A 21889-nucleotide genomic window follows, 5' to 3' on the forward strand; every position below is an offset into this window, starting at 1 on the left:
TTAAAGGCAAAGAAGCAATTATGAAAGTTCTCGGGAGAGCAAGCACACAAATGAGGGAGGAGCGGTGAGAGGTTGTTTATCCCACTCCTAAATGTGCCATGTGTTCACTGGAAAGGGGCTGTGCAAGCACAGGGCTGACTGGAGCATCTCCAGAGGGGACAGGTTTGTTTGACAGTTCTCCATTACAGCATCTGACAATCCTGATGCTGCCTGTGGCCACGGGGAAGGTGAGGAGCTGCAGTTCCTGCAGTCCTGTGCCTGACTGAAGTCTGGTCACAGGCATTAGTGGCGGAGGGAGGGAGCATCAGGGGCTTGGTTTGTTTCTGCACTCTGCCAGCAGGAGATGCAGACAGGAAGGGAAGCAGCCAGGTGTAGTTAGTAGTGCTAAGGGAAATTCTGGGGTGGGCCTCAGACTCAGTCCTAATCCTCCACCTGCTGCTCCCTGCTTTCCCCAATTCTCTTCCCAACACACTTTGCATCCTCACCCTTCTCTTCAAGACCCACAGAAGTCAGTAGCCTCGGGAGTTCTGGGGGTGGGAATCTGGCACAGAGACGGTGGCATCTCCACGCTGGTGCTGGTGTGTGAGCTGCTGGGTGGTGCAGCAATGGAGGAGGAAATAGATGTGGGAATAACGCTGTCAGCACGAGCCATGGTTCACCCCCAGCTCCTGACACCCCAAGAACTGCTCATTTGGTTTTCTGATGAGGCTGGTCAATACCCCACAGGGGAATTGGCAGCATGGAAATGGGACTACAGGCGTGGACAGCCTGCCCGTGGCTGTGCAGCTCCCCGGGGAAGGAGGGCTCAGCCTCCTCCCCTCTCTTTGCTGGGCACACTCGAAAGCTTTCTCCCAACATCCAGCCCAAATCTTTGTTCAAATCTGTCAAGTGCCTTTGGTGCTAGGTAATGCTAAATAATGCTAATTTTATTCCAGCTGCCTTGCTTGTGCTTAAAAACACTGTTGGAGAGATAGAAAAATCAACATCAGCTGGAAGTGCCATCTTTGAGAAAGAAATGCTAGAGAAGCAGTGGGAGGCAGGATTGAAAACCTGTGGGGGGTGAGAGGCTGAGAAGGAGACAATGAAGGTGTCTGGGGGCTCAAACCCTCGGCAGCACCCAGGCCTCAGCGTCCCCTGCTGAAGCAGAAAATGTTCCCAGCCCTGGTAAATTTCCCTGCAGTTGTGGCTGTGGTTTATCAGCTGATAAAACACAGCCCTAGGGCACCTCGGGTGGCCACATGGTGTGGACAGGTGCCTGGTATGAGCTGCATCTCTTTGTTCTGGGATGTGAAGTATTTCCATGCATTCCCTTTGCACCTCCAGCTCCTTGCAAAGGGCAGAACATCAACCCTGGCCACTCTCTGCCCTTACAGCTGGTTAAATACACCATTACCTCCATCAAAACAAATATCCAGGGATGTCTGCTGCTGCCTGTGGAGGGATGCTTTTTGTGTGCTGCTGTGGTGGTGAGAGCAGCCTTGGAGGGCTGGCTGGCTAAAGAACACTGACTTGGCAGGGAGGAATGCAGGGAGAGTCCCCAGGCAGCTGAGGGGACTCGGTGGCAGCTTCTCCTGCTGCAGAGAGGCGGGGGAGAGCCCACCCTGGGACAAGATGTGGGGAAAGGCTGAGCCTCAGCTCCCCTCCCCTCCTCTCCAAGGCCTTGCCTTCAGTCCCAAGCAGCAAGACAGGGTGTTCCTGCCTCTTCCAGACACCTCTGGATGCTCACAGGGAATTTCCACGTTGGGTTTAGGTCAGCCCAAGGCGTTATTTTATTTGACCCTAATTTTATTTTTAAGAGTTACACTAAATGGAGGGAAAGGTAAAAGCATTTCCCCTCTGCCCTGCCCTCCCTGCTGGAAGGTTAACACATTGGCCATTTCCTGCCTGCACAGATGGGGTATGCCTGGAGTTTGTCAACTCAAATTCAAATTAACTCTCAATTCAGTGGCTTCGTGTGAGGCCGCGGGGGCAGGTGGGGTGAGCAGCAGCTACAGATGTGGGCAGGCAGGGGGCACAAATGGGGCAGAGGGGAGCTGGCAGCTGGCCTTGGGGATCCTGTCCTGTAAACCTTGGGGTTTTCAAGAAAAGAAGGGAAAAAATAGTAAAAGGAGGAGAGGAGAGGAGAGGAGAGGAGAGGAGAGGAGAGGAGAGGAGAGGAGAGGAGAGGAGAGGAGAGGAGAGGAGAGGAGAGGAGAGGAGAGGAGAGGAGAGGAGAGGAGAGGAGAGGAGAGGAGAGGAGAGGAGAGGAGAGGAGAGGAGAGGAGAGGAGAGGAGAGGAGAGGAGAGGAGAGGAGAGGAGAGGAGAGGAGAGGAGAGGAGAGGAGAGATAACCTGGGCCTGGACTCCTAAGGCCAGAAGAAACTCTTCTAAGGAGCTAATTTGACCTCCCATGTGCTCTAAATCATTGAAATGGAAACGAGCAAATACAGATGAAAAAAACTCCCCTTAATATTTGCTTGCCTAGGGGAATAAATTTGCTGGGTTTGGGCTATGTACCCCCCCTCCCCATGTTTGCTTTCTGCAAATATCCAGTCATTGAGTTTTACCTGAACAGGCATTTGGGGGAAGCCAGTCACAATCTTGTGCACACAAATTAGTGCAGAGATGAATTGGCTATTTCCAAATGCCAGGCATGGAGCAGGACCCATCAAAACGCCCTGAGCAGCCACCCTGTCAGCCCAGACTGCCAGGAACCAGCCTCTTAGTGACTGTTTTCAGAAAAATTACAGATTTTAACAGCATGTTAAATAGCTGTGGCTTGTTATCCACATCTGAGGAGTCTGCAACCCACTTCCAGACATGTCCTAGGCAGAAAAACAGGATTGGATTTCTTTGTGTGGAGCTTTGACTTTGTTTCTCTACAGAGGAGTGTGAAAAGTGGCTGATGTAGAGATCTGTGCTTGTGTAAAGTTGTGTTTGGAGGGGGACTCGTACAGCTCTGAGTGTTTGCACAGCTCACACATATGGCTGTGGCCTGGCATGTGGTTTTATAAGATCAGCAGGATCCTTTGTAGCCCTACAGGCTGCTCTAAAGGGAAACTTCTTCCCAGCTGTGGCCAGATCTAGAGGCCAGGTGATGTGGTCTGCCCACATCTGCTCTGCCCTCCCTGCTCTGCTCCTGAAGTGTCCTTGCTGATTCTGTCGCACACCCCACACATCCCAGCTCTCCAAAACTCCTGCCCAGGTGCTCTGGTCATTCTTCTGTCTCCTCCAAGCGCAGTGGCTTGCTGAGGGTGTCTTGCTGAGGGTGTCTCACTGGGCAAAACCAGGAGTTGTTGGGCAAACCCAGGGGCTGTTGCTCAGCCTCACACGGCTGTCACTGTCCTGCAGGGACATGGCACATCCCCTGGTGATCCCGAATGTCTGTGGGGCAGAGGTATCTCCCTCCCAGCCGTACTTCTCCCAGTTCCCCATAGATGGGAGCAGAGGTCTCCTTTTCCTCCAATCCCAGTTTGGTCGGACGGAGCAGATCCTCTCCAAGCAGGGGGTTTCTGTCTGGAGGAGGGGAACAGCAACTTTTAGTGCTTTTTTCACTCACTGTTTTTGAGATGTATGAAGAAAACAAAAATATCGGTTCTGGATGGCCAGCCCCGCTGTGGAGGGAGATGCTGTGTGTGGGTGAGGCTGTGCTCCATCACACTGTGATGGAGAGAGGATATGAGAAATTTTTGATCTGTTCCCAGAGCAAAGGGAGCCCACAGGGAACAGGGGCATGTCCTGGGCCTGGGACAATGAGCACGGTGTGACCAGTGGGTCCAAGGTACCTCTGTAGGGTGGGTTGAGTGCTCACTTCCCGTGGTGGCCCAAAAATCTTGGGCCCTTCCTTATCCCTGTCAATGCCAGCAGAAATGGTGTGGGGTCAGGATGACCAATTCCCATGCTCCCTATCCCCATCAAAGCCACAGGGTGATTTATTTCTTCCACTCACCACCCCCTCATATTTTCTGCAATTTTTCTATGTAAATCATGACACTGATTAATAACACTTAGCGCTTTCCAGTTCCACAGCACATTGCAAGTATTTCCTAATTAATCCGCGCGAAGCTCCCATCAGGGAAGGCACAGTGCCACCGTCCTGACTTCTCAGGCTCGCAGCCTTCTGGCGGACAGAGATGGAAGTGCTCATCTGCACATCGTTAGCCCCACGCTGCTGACGCTTAATGAGTTTCCTCGCAGCAGAAGGGAGCGGCGCACGGAGCAGATGGGGCTCTCGCCTGCATGCCACGCCGAGAGGATGGGGAGCCGTGCAGCCTCCCAGCTTGCTGTCCCTCTGTGGGGCTTCTGCCCTGGGGCAGGTGGATGCTGGCTGTGGGGTGCTCTCCCACTCCATGAGAGGGGTTCTGCCATGGGACTTAAGGATTCAGGGGACTTAAAGAACCAACTCTGGCTCCAAGTCTACTTCTGCTGGTGAGAAGTAGAAACCACTCAGGCAGAAAGAGCCAGCCAGGAGGGGGTTAACAACCTTCTCATGGAGACACCTGAATTGTCACTTCCTGCTGGATGCTGCAATGGCCCATACCATGGCTGCTGGTGTATCCCATGGAAGATGGAGCCTGGGAAGGGGTTAAAATGAAGAGTTTCCTAGCTGCAAACCAGGAGCAAGAAACAGATCATTTTTACCCAAAGCAATTTCCCTGGCAGATCATTTTCCCACCTCCCCTCTGCTATTACGGCAGGTAATTGTGTCTGAATGACAAGCTCATCGCTTCTCTCTCCCTCCTGCTTTTCCTCCTGCTCTGTCTTACAGCCAAGCCATGAAACTGGTTGCTGCAGGTGTCAGGCCCCATGATGCAGCCCTCAGCCTCCCTGCAGGCAGCAGCAGCCCAAGGCAGGCAGGATGGCCCTTTAGGACACTGGCTGGTGTGCCCTGGTTGGCTTCTCACACCTCCTGTAGCAAGACCATGAGCTTTACACCTGCCTCCCACAGCCTCAGCCCTGGCCAAGGGCCATTTAGCTCCAGTTTTCTGTAGAATCACGGGATGGAAGGGACCTTAAAGTCTTGGGTAGCTGGTTGATAATTGCTGCCCCAAGATGCGTAGGATGTCTCTGCTTCAACCCACGTGGCTGAAGAACGAGTCTGGACTCTTCAGTTTTCCATCTTGAGGTTGTTTATCAATTCTTATCTATAAAATTTTCTTTCTGCCCAGCCGAAGTCTGCTCAGCAAGGCAGCCACAGGCACTCTGACCGCCCCTGAGGCAGTGTTGTCTTGTCTTTTTATACTACAAACTACATATATCATATTTACTCTTAATTCCCAATACCTATCACCTATGTTAGACAGTGGACCTCTATTCTACACCAATCCCAAAGTGCCAACATCACTGCAGAAAATGGAGAACAGAAGAAGAAGAAAGGCTGGACACACCCAAGTTCCTCCATCTTGTCCCCAAACCCCTATACCAAAAATCCTAAAATCTACGTTTTCACCCTGTGATAATTTTATTATTATACTATTCAAACCTGGGTGACTTTCAGGTCCTCATACAAAGCTGGCAACTTGCTCCAGGGGTCAAAATCAAATCCCCAGGTGTTTTGGGCTGCATGCCAGGGTCTCTGAGCCCCCTGATGGGGTCCTCAGCAACTCTGGACACCTGGAGGGATGTACTGAGTTCTGACATTAAAAATCACCAGGTTTCCAAGCTAGGCTGGGATGCTTTCCCCCAGACATTTTTCAGGAGGAGCAGGGCTGTGTGGTGGCTGCTGTCAGTGGCAGCTGGCAGGGATGGAGACCCTGCTGCCGACTCTGCTGCTGTGCTGCATGTCTCCACATGCTGAGCCCCTTGCTGTGCACCTTCAGCATCCCTGTCTCTGCAACCCCTCCAGTGCTTCCCGGAGAGGTGGGACAGCCCCCTCCTGCCGCTGCTCCCGGGCTCATTAGAGAGGCTCATGCGGTGCCCTCTTGACACTTGTAACACGGGAGCACATGTCTTCAAAAAGCCAGGCCCTGGCCATATCCCCTGGGCCTGCCCCTGGCTTTCCTTCCCCTGCTCTCACGGCGCTCCCCAGGAGGGCTGTAAATTTGGCAGGAGCTGCATTATTTCCAGACCAACCCTGTCTCACGTTTCCTCTGCCACCAGCTTAAGTGTCACCTCTGCCTGCCGGCCCCATGGCCTCCCCCTGCCCCTCCTGCCCCTCCTGCTGCTGCTGCCCACCCTGCTGGCTTTCAGGACGGAGCCAGCATCCTCAGCTGGCAAGGGCACGCCTGGAAATGGATTTGTGGGTAGCCCTGCATGCCCACTGCACACATGCTGTGAATGGGGAGCTGTGTGTGCGTGGGTATGCACACACACCTCACCCTGGAGGCTCCTACAGCGCACGGATCGTGGCTTCACATGGCCATGGCATGAGGTTGGGATCCTCTGGAGCCTCTGTGCTGGGGTGCCTTGTCTCCCTCACTGCCCTCATGGAGAACCGAGGGCTGCTCTGTGTCCGAGGTTGTGTCGCAGGCCTTGTAGCATCCCTTGATTCCTCTCAAAAATGGCCAGAAAAATTATTGCAGGTCACTGCTTGGGGTGTGGCTTGAAATCACAGCGACCCTTCCCCGTGTCACCCAGATTCCCTTCATCCCAGGTTGAATAGAGATCCAAAGGTTGAATATCTTCTCTTATTCATCATTGCATGGGCAACAGCTTCAGGGAGCCTTTTGTTCTGGGAGACCTGGTGCAAGCAGGGTCCTTTTCATCTTGCCCCCTTTCTGGCAGAAAGCAGAAGAGCGCCTTCCTCCTTGCACCCACCAGGTCCTCGGTGTCTTGGGAGTGCTAGCCTTGTTTGGAGGATCTCAAAGGCTTGTTATTCATTAACACCACCAGAGAGTTTCCTGGCAATTAATTTTTAATGGATTGAAAAATTCTCTGCGTAACCCCGCTTTCTTCAGAACCAGCCTCCAAAGCCGTCGCTCACCCTCTTGATGTTTCTAATCATTATCTCCTACATTCCTTTAGCTGTTTTAGAAACCAAAGCTGGGGAAGAAATTGGAAAGCGTTATTATTTCATTTGGGTTAAACTGTATCGCTTCAAGTTTCGCTCCCCCTGGGCACGATCATCAGCATATCTGATCAGCAAACATCTGCCTAAGCCACCCGCTCATGCCTCCCGGGAAATTTGGGGAATAAAATAAAAAAAACCGAGACGAAGCCACTGACGTCACCTCCCGGCTTTTGCTCTTTCCCCCTGAGTTTTATTTCTAAGGGACATTTGCATAGAAAGAGGATCTTTGTTTCTGAAGGTTTTGCCAGCTCCCGCTGCCGGCTCCCCCCATCTGGAAGCTTAATCCCTTCCCTGTGGTGGCTGCGGAAGGCGGAGCTGCTCGCCGGATGGTCCCTGCCTGCTCCAGCCCCCTCACACCTCCCAAAGGTCCAGCAGCCTCACGGGTGACTCCTGTCACCCCCAAAATACCGCACAAAGAGGCTTGGGGCACCGGTTTGGGATTTCTGCGGTGGCGGGGCTCTCGGCGCGCCGCCTTACCCATGCCGTGCCTCAGTTTCCCTGTGCAGAGCTGGGCTCCAGAGAGGGTTAATGCGCATGAATTGCCACCCGTGAAGTTCTTGCAACACCCGGAGAGTGACACTGGCACATAAACAACCCGAGTAATTTGTGCCGTGCTCCCAGGGAATGGAGTGCTAATTTAGCCGTACAACTAAAGGCAGGCCACCACCGCACACCGGGAGCCGCTGGCGCTGGGACCAGCCCGGCTGGAGCGTGGAAAGCCCCTGGACAACCATCCACCCTGCCTCGTCTGCCTGCCCCCGCATCAGACCCGCTGGCTTTATTGGCTAAAACGAGGTTTTTACAAGTCAGCTGCTCAAAACATGTATGGGTTTTCTTGTGGGCATTTCCCCCTTCTCCCAAAATCATGTGTGAATTTGCTTTTTTATTTTTTTTTCCTCGAGATGAGAAAGAAGGAGATGGGGCACAGACTTTAAATCCCCCCCCCAAAAAAAACAACAAAAAACCAGCAACAACAAACCACCCCACTCAAAAAAAAAAAAAAAAACACAAAAACCCAAAAAACCCCCCAAAACCCAAACCAAAACAAAACCAACAAAACCAAACAAACTTCTTCCGTAAAAATATCAGTTTCACTAAAAAAAAAAAAAAAAAGAAAAAATTAGGCTTTTTTACATTAAGCTCCCCTCAGATGGAAATTTTTTAAACAAACAAAATTTTCCCAGGGAAATAATTTTTTTTTCCATCACTTGTCAGAAAAGGCATATTTTATCCCTTCTGCTCCTAAAAATAATATTGAGATTAAAAACATCTTGAGGAACTGCAAGAGCTCTCAACCTCTGTGGTCAGTACCATGTGGAGGGAGAAAAGCAGCAAGAGCATCTTTCCCCAAGGAAGAAAATGCTGCTGCAAGGCAGATAAATGCTGGGATAAATCCTAAGGAATGTGGTTTTTTTTTTTTTCCTTCCTTTAAATCTAGATGTCACCGCCTTTAAATCAGCACAGGTAGCAGGTGCTTAGTGGAGTTTATGTTTTGTGGTGTATTTTGTCAGCAGGGTGAGGGCTCAAAACAAAACCTGCTCTGCCATTCAAAATGTAAACTCAGGGCAGCTCCGTGGGCTCCACCATCCAAACCCACCCCACCACCTCTGAAAGTGATGCTCTGGAAATCAGGAATAATGTTTTTGGCTCTTGGCATTTGCAGCATTACCTGGGAAGGAAAAACACCTCTGGTCTTGATCTGTGGGCAAGCCTCCAGAACAGAAGGCTTGGAAGAGCAGTGCAGTTCCTTTACAGAGCTTTATAATTGATTTGAAGTCACAGGGAAGCAATTAATATGGAGCCCCATGGAACTGCTTCAAAGCATGGCTGGATTTTTGACCCCATAGCAGCTAAAGCCTAGGAAAGGGAGCCAATGGAAATTGTGTTTTGAATGAATGAAGCTCCTCCTGCAGCATTTGCAAGTGCAGCTGGTTTTCAGATAGATTTTTTTTTTGTTCTTTCTGTTGAAAATGCCAAACTGTTGAAAGCAAAACAGCTTGTGAAAATGCGTGGATTGTAAGAAAACTTCATTCTCACAGAGAGAAAAAGGGAGGAAGTGGTCAAAACATCAAAATGCTTTTGCATAATACACTGTAATGTATATAAAATAATTTAATAGTAATGGGTAATTAAAATCAGGACAAAACATTTTGATTTTATCCAACTGTGCTGAGTTGAGTGACTCAAAATCATTAAATTCCAGTTCACAGGCAAAGCTCTGCCTTTGTTTTGTTCCACTTTGGAATGAGGATTGTTTTGAAACATTGGTCTCTCCTGAGGAGCAATCTCTGAATTTCCTCCCAGCAATAGCTGCTGAGGGAAATGGGTGGGTCTGCTGGAGGAGGGGAACAGGGGTTTCTAGCAGGGAGCTGGAGTGAATTCCTGTGGGTAAACCAGGCTTGGGACTGACCTGCAGCACAGCAGGAATCCATCCTGGGGAAGGAGCGAGGAGCTGAGGCGGACTGGGCTCTGGGGATGTGCCCTGAACATCCGGCTTCCTTGGACCTGTGTGCACCAGCTGGGCCAGTGACGTCTCCATGAGCTCTGGTTCCCAGTGGGAAACCAGTTGGTTGAGAGCACATGTGCAGTTTTGGGAGGGTAACACACAGCAGGGTGTTCCAGCAGGGCAAAACCAGCCTGAGCATCGCCTCCCTGAGCGGGTGCTCTGCTCCCCTCCGTGCACAGCCCGGCCCTGGCCCACAGGCTTGTCCCAAACACCACATGGCATCCTTGTTCTTCAGAGGCTGTTTTGTGGCAGCAAAGAAACCTGTGGTGCTGATGACACAAGCGATGATGAGGAATTAAAACCATTTCCAGCCTCCTTTCTCATGTACTGCTGGCTAGTCAGGAGTAGATTGGAGATATAGAGCAACTGTCTCTGTCAGAGCACAGCCAAAGGAAGATAGGCCTGTTTTTATGATTAATTGCAAATTAATTAATTTTATATTAAAAGAACTACTACTTTTTGTTTCCTCATTGTGGGCTTTTTTTTCTGTTTGTTGCTTGAGAAAGGCAATAAATACCATTAGGCAAACGGGTTTCAAAGTGTCATGTGAAATGGAAACCTAGGTCTTCAAATATGAGTTTCATTTGGGTTGTGTGAGGGCTTTTTTTAATTTGGCTGGGTTTTGTTCTTGTTTAGCTTTTGCTTTTGCCTCAGCCCCAGTAAACATGCAGATCAAAAAGAGGGATGCAAGCATAGAAACCTGGATGCTCAAGCAGTGCTACAAAATGGGGTGTAGGATGCTGCAGCTGTGGCTTCACACCACACTCACTGGGGCTATTTTGTTATCAGACACTGGATGACACGGTGGGGGGAGGTGAGGAGGGGCTGTAATTTTCCCATGTGTTTTAAGAGCAATTTTGAGATTCTTGCATTCTGAAAGCACCCTTTTGCTATGGAAAGGAGAGTAGTCTCCTTTCAACCAGGCAGCTGGAAAAGCCTGCAAACTTTCAAAAGCACAATCATATTTACAGCAGCTAAACAATCATTTAAGGGGTGAAAGTTCTGTCTTTCAGAAGAAGGAGGTGTTTTGGCTGTGCTGTGATTTAATTGCAACCTGCAACTACAGTACTTGGCTGTGGCTCATTCATTACCTGCTCTTCCCCCGGTGGGATGGGGAGTAATTCAGAATTCAGAGTAATTCAGAGTAATTCAGAGAGATTCAGAAAAAGGTAAAACCCACAGGCTGAGGTAAGAAAAGGTTAATAATGGAAATAAAGTAATATATTAATAACAACTGTGGAGAGGGGTAGAGAGGTATAAACCTAAGACAGACAATTGATGCACAGCACAGTTGCTCACACCCATGGGCCAATGCCCAGCCCATTCCCATCAGAAATTGGTGTCTTCCAGCCAACTGTCCCCAGTTTATGCACTGGGCATGATGTTCTGTGGTGTGGAATATCCCTTTGGCCAGTTTGGGTCAGCTCTCCTGGCCACGCTCCCTCATGTGCACCTGCTTCTTGTGCATCTGCCCACTGGCTCTGAAATGTCTTTAATTTAGGGTAAGCCACACTGAGGAAGATCTAAACCATCAGTGTGTCATCAACATTATTCTCATACTAAATGCAAATCACAGCACTATACCAGGTACTTAGAAGGAAATTAGTTCTATCCCAGCAAACACAGGATAGGCTGGTGCTTCCTCTGCCAAGCCTCTTATGACTAAATGGCATCTCCAAGCCCTCCTCCATCAGCATTTTCACTTACAAGGCCAGTCTGGATGAGTTTTCCTTTTGTGGTTAGAGTATGGGGTAGGCATGTCCAAATTCCAGTCTCCAGCCCAGCTGATGGTTATGGACTTTACTGCTGGTGAGATAACTCTGTATTTTCCCAGGGCAGGATTTCTCTCCTGCTCCATGTCCAAGAATGCACAATCCAGGAGGAGCCATACTCCCCCCAGGTCTGGCATGGCAGGACTGACAGGGAGAAGGTGGGGACCTGAAATGAGCTGGTGACACCCCCAGATGATGACAGGGCTGCTCCCACCTCTGTTTCTCTCTCACTCCCACCCTCCCCAGCCCCACTCACACCCTGTGCTTCCCCTCCTGTGGTTGGCAGTGCCCGCCCTTGGTGCCCCTTTGTTTTGTTCTCCCGTTACTTTTTATTGCTCTTCACATCCACTGAAGTTTATTTGGGTCTGAATGTGATAAACTCCACATTTGGGCTTTTTTTAAAAGCCAAATATTTGTGGAAAGTAATACTTAGCCAGACTCATATTCCATCCTTAGCACAAATCTAATCCAGATACAAACTAAACAGCAGGACGACAACTGCTCTTAATACTCACTGTGTTTTCAGCATAATAGTTTTCACTAAAGGGAGAAGATACCAGATTTTAAATTGCTTCAGAATTATTCCCCATAATAATTTAGGGCCAGTCCCACCCTGAGCTCCCTACTGCCTTGCCCCTTGCAGGCTGACCCTTAAACCCCCAAATTTCCTACTTGCTTCTCCAGACTGGTCTTTCTTAACCCACTTTGCTGAAGAAGCTGAACCGTCTGTCTTCGTGGGAGTGTTAAAAGATGATCAGTGATTGAGGTGACCACATTTGCAAAGAGGATTTGATTTAGCCTATTAATTGGATTTAGTCCATTAATTAATTTTGATTTGGTCTATTAATTTTCAGGCTTGGTTCTGATAATCTCTTTGTTATCCCCCTTGTTCTCTCTAAAGGTTTGCTTTTATATCTGTCTACCAAGCCCCAGAGATCCTCCCAGGCTAAGTGGTGAAAATGCAATTTATGATTCCGAATGCTTCCTTGTGGAGCTCATAAACCTGTGCTAATCCACAGATATGATTAACAAAGCAGCTCTGCTTTACCAAGGGAGCCAGCAGGGCATTGATGGGGAGGTCTTGTCTTCATGTCTGAACCATTCCCAAATCTCCCCCATCCAGCTCAAACCTCTGAGGGAGAGCAGGGTTGGAGCAGGTGGTTAATCCAGCATCCCTGACAGATGGGGGTGACACGAGGTCTTCTGCTACACAGCAAAGGTGAAGGAAGGGGTTACAGAGGTGTTGCAATGCCGAGGAGCTTCCCTGGCTTCCAGCTACCCTCCTCAACAACCCTTTCTATCTCCAAGGAGACTCACCATATGAATAAGCCTTCTTTCCAGCTGAAATAGTACCTGGAAGCTCTCAGCTCCTTTCCCTTCTGACCACGTTCTGGTCTTACCCTGACTTGTAGCTGAGCTCTTCTCCAAAGTCGGGACCACTCACTACAAAAACCTGGTTTTTGTTCACCTTTTTGGTACCACACAGGGCTCTGATCCCTCACCTCAGAGGAATGCTGCAGCACAACAAAACAGTCATGAAAGATGATGAATAGTGTGGAGCAGCCCCCCTTCTGACAAGCTCATGAGTGACTCTGCTCAGGCAGGTCCAGGGCAGAGGTAGCCAGAGATATGTGGTAAAAGGCACAGTAAAGGGGATAAGGGGCACTGTGAGAAGCAAACAAGACAAAGGAACATGTGATAGACCTGTGGAACTGGTTGCTGCATAATGGTGTAGAACTTAGAAGTCTGCAGGAGTTTAAGAAGACAATAAAGAGTTTTTCTGGGACGCTGGGGAAATGGGTGTCTGGTCCTACCTGACATGGCCCCCTCCCCTTTCTGGGCTGTGTCCCCTCTACTGAGGCAGCCAGATGGAACCACAGTGGTGTTGAAACCTTGCAGCTGAGCCAACATCCAGCAAGCACAGATTCTCTTTGCACATGCTGCTGAGTGTGAGAGCCACACTGAGGGAGCCCAGGTGGGAGCATCTACTCATCCTGGGCTCCAGCTCTGTGATCCCTCCCATGTCTGATCCCTGCAGGCTGTGTGAACAGGATCTAGGATGCACAAGGCCCTGCAGGAGCTCATGGAGGGTCTGCAGGGTCCCAGAGTGTGCTGTGCAGGGACACACCTGCAGTGTTCTCCTGCACTGGTGTGGGCTCAAGGCTGCAGTGGGATCTGCTCCCACTGGAGTCTGGATCTGCTTAGAAGTGCCTGTCACTGGGTGCAGATGGGCACTCAGCTGTGTTTGTCATCTGCCTTTTCTGTAAGTAAGAGGGAAGGAAAGGCAACCTCAACTGCCCCTTTTCTGCCTGGCTTTCCTAGTCAGAGGCTTCACCAGCTTCAGCCCATTCAGTGGATCACAGCCTCTCCTGAGCTTGTGTGCTCCCACACTTTCTCCCTGAAAACTCTTTCCTCTCTCTCCTGTGTCTTCCAGGCAGTATCTTGCAGCCAATCCTGCCTTCCTATCCTACATCTTCCTTTGTTGCCAGCCTCTTGAGTGATCCAATTCAGCCACTGCCAAACCCTAAAACATTGGTGTGCTCTGTGATTTACAAAGCACATTGCCTCCAGTGAATTCCTTGCCTGATGTTTTCAGAGCCCTTTTGGGTAGCAAAGCAGCTATACATCACAGAGCAGTTGTGTTTTTTTCTCCTTTTTATGTTTCAGGGGATTGAGGGATTTCTGAGTGTTCCTTGAAGCAGCTACAAGAGCTCAGAGCTGAGTTGATGAGCTGGACTCAGTCATCTGAACATGAGGTCTCTAAGTATTCGCAGAAGTTAAATCCTGGCTCCAAGGGCCTTTCTCATATTTTTGGGGACTGTCATCAGTGAGCCTGCACAGAAAGACAGTAGGGTTTAATGTCCTGAGCAGGACCAAAACAGGCTGTGTGTGCACAGAAACCCACGAGGGAGTCTGTAGACATCTCTTTGGGAGTCTCTGGGGACAGATGAGCTGTTTCTAGCTTGTGAGGCTCCAGCTGCAGTCGCGTAGTACCTCCTCTCCCTCCTTGTGATGTGTATGACCTGGAGCTGGGTGCACATGTGCAGATACCCACCCTGCAGCAGCTCCTTGGCTGAGACCTGGCACACTCATTTCCTGAGAGGAGAACTGGCAGCCAGAGAGGCTGCAGCCTGGAGGGCAGCTCAGCATCAGCATCTGGCTACCCTTGTCTTCCCCTGAGCTTGGGGAGATGAGGGATAAGGACAGCATTTTCTGATTTCTTGGGGTTTGGATGGGAAAAGTTAAGAGCATAGCTCCCTGCTGTACCGGAGGTCTGTGTGGTAGGCTGTGGAGGAGGAGATGCTTTTATCCAGGTGGGTTCCTCTCTTTTCCTTGCAATGGAAGGGAAGGACAGAAGTTTTTGCTCTGCACCACAGGTCTGCTCTTCCTCCAAGACTCACCCGGAGGCTTGGCTGTGGGGAAAATACCTGTGCAGGGATGATAACCAGGGTTGCAAGGGGATGGTGGGATCAGGCAGACCCTTCCAGTGGCTGAAATCTCAGCGCACATCCCAAGCTTTGAGAAGAGGAATTCCGTAGGCTCCTAAAAATTTAGCCATCCAGACTTTGCACAGCAGGAAGCTTAATGCACCTCTCTGGGGTGGTGAGCTGAAATTTTGGCAGCTGGAGCTCCCAGGGTGATGCTGTGTTCACGTACTCCTGCAGTCAGAGTGGGAGGCCTCGGTGCTCAGCTCCATCTCTCCTGCATGGATGCCCTTGGAGGAGCCATCCTGCCCCTGGAGTTCCCCTCTCTGACACACTGTGCTGCCCTGAGCTGTCAGTACTGCTGGAGATGCCCCGTGGGGAAACAAAGGTGCTGGAAGGACGTGCTCATCATACCAATTTCCACGAGCTTGCTCAGCTAGGTGCAAGTCTAGGGGACATAGAGCATCATACCTGGGAGTCTGAACAATCTGGGTGGCTGGAAAAGTCCAAAAGCCAGAGGCTGGAGGCATCCTGGGATTAGTGCTGCAGGAGTGAGGGGGAGTATGCCACCCTGAAAGGGGCTGGTGACAATTAGTTCCAAACACAGCAAACTGTAATCACCGAATTATTCAAGAATAATTATGCCTTGATAACAACATTACACTTTCTATTTCCCTTATTGCTGTTCTTGTTAAATATAATTACCATGCAAATTGCACAGCATAAGCAAGCCCAGGTGATTAAAAGGGCCATGGAGGCCTTGGGAGCAGAAACTGAGGTGACTATAAGTACATATCTCTCTGCTTGCTTTGTTGTTTGTCCAGATTTTCACTTGGGAGATCATAGAATCATGGCTGGAAAACACCTCTAGGATTATCAAGTCCATATTCCCAAGGGCCACATCCGCAAGTCCTTTAAACACCTCCAGGCATGGTGACACCACCACTGCCCTGGACAGCCTGTTCTAGTGCTTGATAACCCTTTCAGTGAAGGAATTTTTTTCTAATATCTAATTTAAAACTTCCCTGGTGGAACTTGAGGTTTTTTCCTTCTATCTTAGCTCTTGTTATATGGCAGAGGGGACTGACCCTCACCTGTCTACACCCTGCTGTCAGAGAGCTGTTGAGAGTGAAAAGGTCCTCCCTGACCCTGCTTCTTCTCCAGTCTGAGCACCCCCAGCTGCCTCAGCCACTCCTCTCAGGCCTGTGCTCCAGACCCTTCCCCAGCTCTGTTTCCTTCTCTGGACACACTCCAGCCCCCTCTGTGTCCTTCTTGCTGTGAGCAAACAAAGCTGAGCACAGATTCCAGGCGTGGCCTCAGCCGTGCCCCAGCACAGGGGATGGGCCCTGCCCTGCTCCTGCTGCCCCTCCATGGCTGACGCAGGCCCGGGGCCTTTGGCCTCCTTGGCCCCCTGGGCACCCCCAGCTCGTGTCCAGCCCCTGGAAACCAGCACCTCCAGGGCCTTTCCCACTCAGCAGCTTCCCAGCCACGCTGTCCCAGCTGGAGCTGCAGGGGCTGCTGTGACCCAGGGACAGGAGCCAGCACTTGGCCTGGTTGAGCCTCACACAACTGGCCCTGGCCCGTGGATGCAGCCTGGGCAGATCCCTCTGCAGATCCCTCTCCCTGAAAACTCTTTTCTCTCTCTCCTGTGTCTTCCAGGCCGCACTTTGCAAGCCCTCCTGCCTTTCTATCCTACATCTTCCTTTGTTGCCAGCCTCTTGAGTGATCCATTTCAGCCACTGCCAAACCCCAAAACATGGGTGTGCTCTGTGATTTAACAAAGCACATTGCCCTCCAGCAAATCGGTGCTCACACCCAGCTTGGCCTTGTCCTCAGAATGACTGAGGGTGCTCTCACGTCCCTCATCCAGATCATCAGTAGTGCCCTCAAACAGGGCTGGCCCCAGAACTGAACCCTGGGGAATGCCTCTGTGACAGCCAAGGTGGGTTTAGTCCATTCACCACCACTCCCTGGGGCAGGCTAGTTTCTACCCACCAAAGAGTGCACCTGCCTAAGCCATGGGCTGCCAGTTTCTCCAGGAGAATCCTTTTGGAGCAAGTGTCCTCACATAATTATAGAATGAGTTCAGCTCAGAGAAGTGAGGAAGGGCTGAAAGATGTGGCTCCAAGCTGATCACACATCTGCCAGCAGGCCCTGGATGGCCTGTGCTGCAAAGACCTCCAGGTGCAGTGTGTGCAAACCAGGCTGTGACTTCTCACTGCTGACCTTCAGGAACTGCCTTGCACAAAAGAGCCCCAGAGGGAGATATTTTCCCACCTCCTAGTATTCCTGGCCAGGGCAGCACCCATCCCACACCCTTCTTCGTGGTGACTGGGCACCTGCTAATCTTTCTGTGCTCCTGTGGCTTTGTGGTACACCAGCATTGCTCTTCCAGCTTTCGCTGTGCAGCTGCATTCATGGGCAAGAACTGGAAGATGCTTTTTTTGCTCCTTTCTTCCCCTCTCATCAGAGTATAGGCATTTGAAGGACATGAACAGGAAGGCAGAGGAGGATCTGTTAAGCATAATGAAGTGGAGGAGTGTGACAGAAACTGCTGAACAGAGTTCCCTGGGGAGGACTGGGAGCATTAACACCTGAGTCAGTGAAAAAGCTGCTGAACAAACCCACAGCATGGAAGGACAGTCTCATGGACACCCTGTGGGACAAGGACAGCTCCTTGCAGCAAGGGCTGGGAGCTGGGATGCTCAGCCCTGGTGGCTTGTGTGGGATTAGCTCTCCACACAGTCTCCTGCCACTGCCTCTTTGCCCTGTTTTGAGGTCAAGGGACATGTTTCCCATACACATTCGTTTCTGACTGAGCCCAAGGCCTCTCGTATCTCACCTGTGTCTCATGGCTGCAAAACAGCCTCTCCAGTCTGACCATCACGTCTCCGCTGGGCTGGGACCTGGCAGACACTTTCTGCCACAAGTCCTCTTCATTCCACTGCAAACAGAGTCTGAAAAACAGACCCCATGCCCAGCAGCCATCCCAGGGCTGCAGCTGGGATAAGAATAGAGTGGGAGGCAAGCCTTGATTTTCTCCTTCTCCTCTGCACCACCCCTATTCTCTGCCTTCACCAAGCTGAGAACTGTGGGTCAAAGGCACTTACCTGATGTGCTTCCTGGTGCAGCCATGAGATCACTAATTAGGGCTAATCAGCCATGAGATCACTAATTAACAGACACTCATTATAGGACTCTCAGGTCCTCAGATGAAATTCTCCTTCTGTACATACATGCATACATACATGCATACATACATGCATACATACACACACACACATACATACATGTATACATACATACATGTATGCACAGAGTTTATTGTCATTACTGTGCCAGACAATCCTTCTTCATTAGGACTTGGAATTTGCTTTCGATGCTCTCAGTCAGATCTTTAACATTATTTAAACACTATGGGTTCGAGGGAGTTTTTGTTATTTTTAATGCAGACCAGATTTTGCTGGGATCAGAGAATTAAGTTGTTTATCATCTAGACCTATGAGCTGCCTCCCAGCCTGCAGGAGCCAGGAGCGTCCTCAGTGACAAATTCAGCCTGAAATGCTTTTGAAATCACAGCCAGGTGTCCAAGGAGGGGGAAAGCAGGGTGAATGCCTCATGTCACCTGTATCACAGCTCCAGGGTCACCATGGACTGTGGTGCACACCCAAGGTTCTCCTGAGTGTGGGGTGAGCCCCAAGCAGGCACCAGCAGCTCCATCCCTTCCCTGTGCGTCACAACGCTCAGGGACGTCAGGAGCACATCTGGTGTGACAGGGAGGGAGTCCCTATGCTCGGCACAGCTGGGGCTGGGTGTCTGCCCACAAGCAGAGCGCCTGGCCCTGCTGTGTGGCACCTCCCCGGCAGGGACCGCTGGCTCCCCAGGGCCCCACATGTCAGAAGCAATGCACCCCATCTCTCATCCAGACCCAGACCCATCTGGGTCTGGCGTGTGGATCCTGGGGAAGGGAGAGGCCTTTTGTTGGGAATGTGGGAGATCCAGTCGAAGGGGGAAGGGAGTTGTCTGACATTCACATGTTGCAGGGGTGGGGCTGTGCCCAAGCAGTCCTGGCTGTGCAGTTGTGGGAAAAACAGGCACAGACTGCTTCTGTGCACCTAAAATGTGTCTAGTGGCAAAAAAATAATTCAGAGAAGATGATTCTGTAGATGATGTTCCTTTTAAATGTTGTTTTCCTGAGGACTGAAAGGAAGGAGTCGTATTGAACCATATGCCAGTGGTATCCAAACGTGTCCTGGGCTGCACCCAGAGCCCCGTGGGCAGCAGGGCAGGGAGGGGATTCTGCCCCTCTGCTCTGCTCTGCTGAGACCCACCTGGAGCACTGCATCCAGCCCTGGGCTCCCAGCACAGGAACCACAGGGACCTGCTGGGGTGAGCCCGGAGGAGCCACCAAGGTGATCAGAAGGATGGAGCACCTCTTCTACAAGGAAAGGCTGAGAGAGTTTTAGTCATTCAGCCTGGAGAAGGGAAGGCTCTGGGGAGAACTTATAGCACCTTCCAGTACCTAAAGGGGCGACAAGAGAGCTTGAGAAGGACTCTTCAACAGGAACTGTTGAACAGTTCAACAGGACAAGGGGAAATAGCTTCAAACAGAAAGAGAGTAGGTTTAGATTAGATATTGGGAAAAAAAAATTTACTGTGAGGGCGATGAGGCACTGGCAGAGGTTGCCCAGAGAAGCTGTGGATGTCCTCAAGGTCAGGCTGAATGGGGCTTTGGGCAGCCTGGTCTAGTGAAAGGTGTCCCTGCCCAGGGCAGGGGCATTGGAATGAGATGATCTTTAGGGTCTCTTACAGCCTAAACCTGTCTCTGATTCTGTGATTCTATAAGAAAAGAGAGAGATAAAGAAAGAGATAGACAGTCTTCAAATTTTGCTCAGCAACTAAAAACAGACACAAGTTAGGTATTAGAATAGCATTTCTTCTGAAAAGCGGAAAAAAAAATCCTGCGTGAGATCACCCTGGTGTAGAAGCATTTGGTGGAAGAGATGGGAGCAAACCATTATCTTGAAGAGGAGTCCAGGTGGTAAAGGGAGTGACTGGAGCTGAAATAAAATATTGACACTGGAACGGACATGCGTGAATGGGCCATGAATAAATAGAACCTGGAGATGAGGAGAAACCACCAACCAACAAGAGTCTGCCTCCTGTAAAACAGTGATGGGGGTAGGGAGATTAAAAGAAGCACAGAGTGGGTCCTGAGATTAAAGCATCACTTTGCCTCATCTTTTGATAAGGCCAGGGCTGCTGCCCATGGGAGAAAAATCATGAAGTGTAATTAGAAATGAGGGTATAGGAGTTATCATGGACAGTCTGGAAGCAAAGTTTGGTGAGCCCAGAGCTCTAAGCTTGATGGAACTGGATAGCCTCCCTCCCAGTGAGCTGGCAGGTTGGCCAGAGAGAGTTTAAGCATCTCCCAGGTCCCAGTGCCAAATGTGGTGGCACTATTACTGGTGGCTGTAACTGAGCTGGGACTAGAGTCTCAAAGCTGCTTCCTACCTATAAATGCAGAAGGCTTCAAGGAGCTGTTGCTGCTGTACGCCAAACAGGAGAGGCTGGTAGGGCTGGAGGTGCAGTCCTGGGAAGCTGGAGGGACTCCCAGCAAGGCTTTTCTTTTTGCAGAGTAAACAGATCCAATGTTATACCCTGGAATCTGCAGAGTGAGGTGTCCTCAGCAGTCCCCTGCAGCACAGTGGAGGGGGAGCTGCTTCTCCACCTTCACTTTCCAAATCACTGCCTCCCTTGGCATCATCAGTCGAGAGAGCTGCCATCCACTTGAGGCTCTCTCCTTCTTCTTGTCCTGATTATTATGATCATTACTGTCTCATTTCAAGCTGTAAATCAGAAATATTGTGCCTCGTATTTTTCCTCCCTGGGGAACGCATAACTAGGGGTGAGATTGGCTCTGAAGTTCAGTGCTGTTCTGTTGAAAAACTGCCTCGACAAATCGAAACTGTCTCACTTTTTAGAAGAAGTTTTGATTGGAATCAATCTTTCTTTTTTTTATGAGCATAAAAAGGGAGTAGTTAAAAGTAAGATTTATTCCAAATTCATCTTATCAGCTCTGAGACATTCAATTTTGTAATCAATTCCCACAGGGGCTCCACCAAGAAGCCCATATTCAGAATCAATCTTGTATTTCATTAGGTTATTTCTGGTGTTAAAAAATAAGATTGATTCTTACTTTATGTTATAGCGCTACAGCAATTTATTTTTTAATGATATGAGGTAAGAATCAATCTCTGGCTTCTTTTTCCTTTTTTATTTTTTTTTTCTTTTTTAATCCTGCTTTTCCTGCAATGGTTTTGTTAGAGCCAAGAGAAGTTAGCAAGCTCTGAAGGATTTTCAAATTACTCTTGTGCAAATTTAGCTCATGTTGGTGCCAGGCTGCTGCTCACAGGACCTGCAGAGCACCACGAGGTCTGATGAAAGGCGCAGTCTGCCCTGTCCTGGGATTTTGGGAACACATTACACAAAACTGCTCTGATCTCCAGTCCTTGGCAGCAGCATCCTGACCTCCATGGGCTGCCACAGCAACCTCAGCTTGCCCAGGAGCAGGTATCCCAAGGACACTGGTTGCTAGCTGCTCCCAAAATCACAATGACAATGAAATTACAGAATTAATCCCTAATACTTCATGAGTTGTGTGTGATTCATCATGAGTGGTTCAGAAGTTACTCAGGCAAGCACAAGTGCTTTTCAGTTGGGAAATCACCTTGCTAGCAGCCCTGGGGTTTGGTTACTGCCTTGGTATTTCCCTGACTATTCTAAAGGTATTTTGGTTTAGGTAGTGGCACCTTGTTGTTCCTTCCTTCTTTTGCCTTTTGAGCAACAGAGAAAACACAACACAGATTTTGATGGGGGTAAACTGCCAGAGTAACTGACCCAGGAGGGAGCCATGAATTGAAGCTCCCTAAAACTCAGGATAATACACCTCATGGAGTCTTTCAGGCCCTGGTGGATTGTGGCACCCCCAGGGCAGTCAGCCTTTCCCTTCCTGGGCTGCAGAGGCTGTTCCTTTGTGGTGCTGATGCGATGTACAGCAACACGGGCCAATCTCTCTCTCTGCCCTGATTTTAGAGTTACTGGAACATGGTCTCCAAATTTTGCTCATGATCCTGGGGTCCTGGCTGCTCTTTAGTGCACCACTGGCCTGCTGGGCTTGGAGGAGTGACATTTACCA

Source organism: Zonotrichia leucophrys, chromosome Z, assembly GCF_028769735.1.
Source record: "Zonotrichia leucophrys gambelii isolate GWCS_2022_RI chromosome Z, RI_Zleu_2.0, whole genome shotgun sequence".
Lineage (NCBI taxonomy): Eukaryota > Metazoa > Chordata > Aves > Passeriformes > Passerellidae > Zonotrichia > Zonotrichia leucophrys.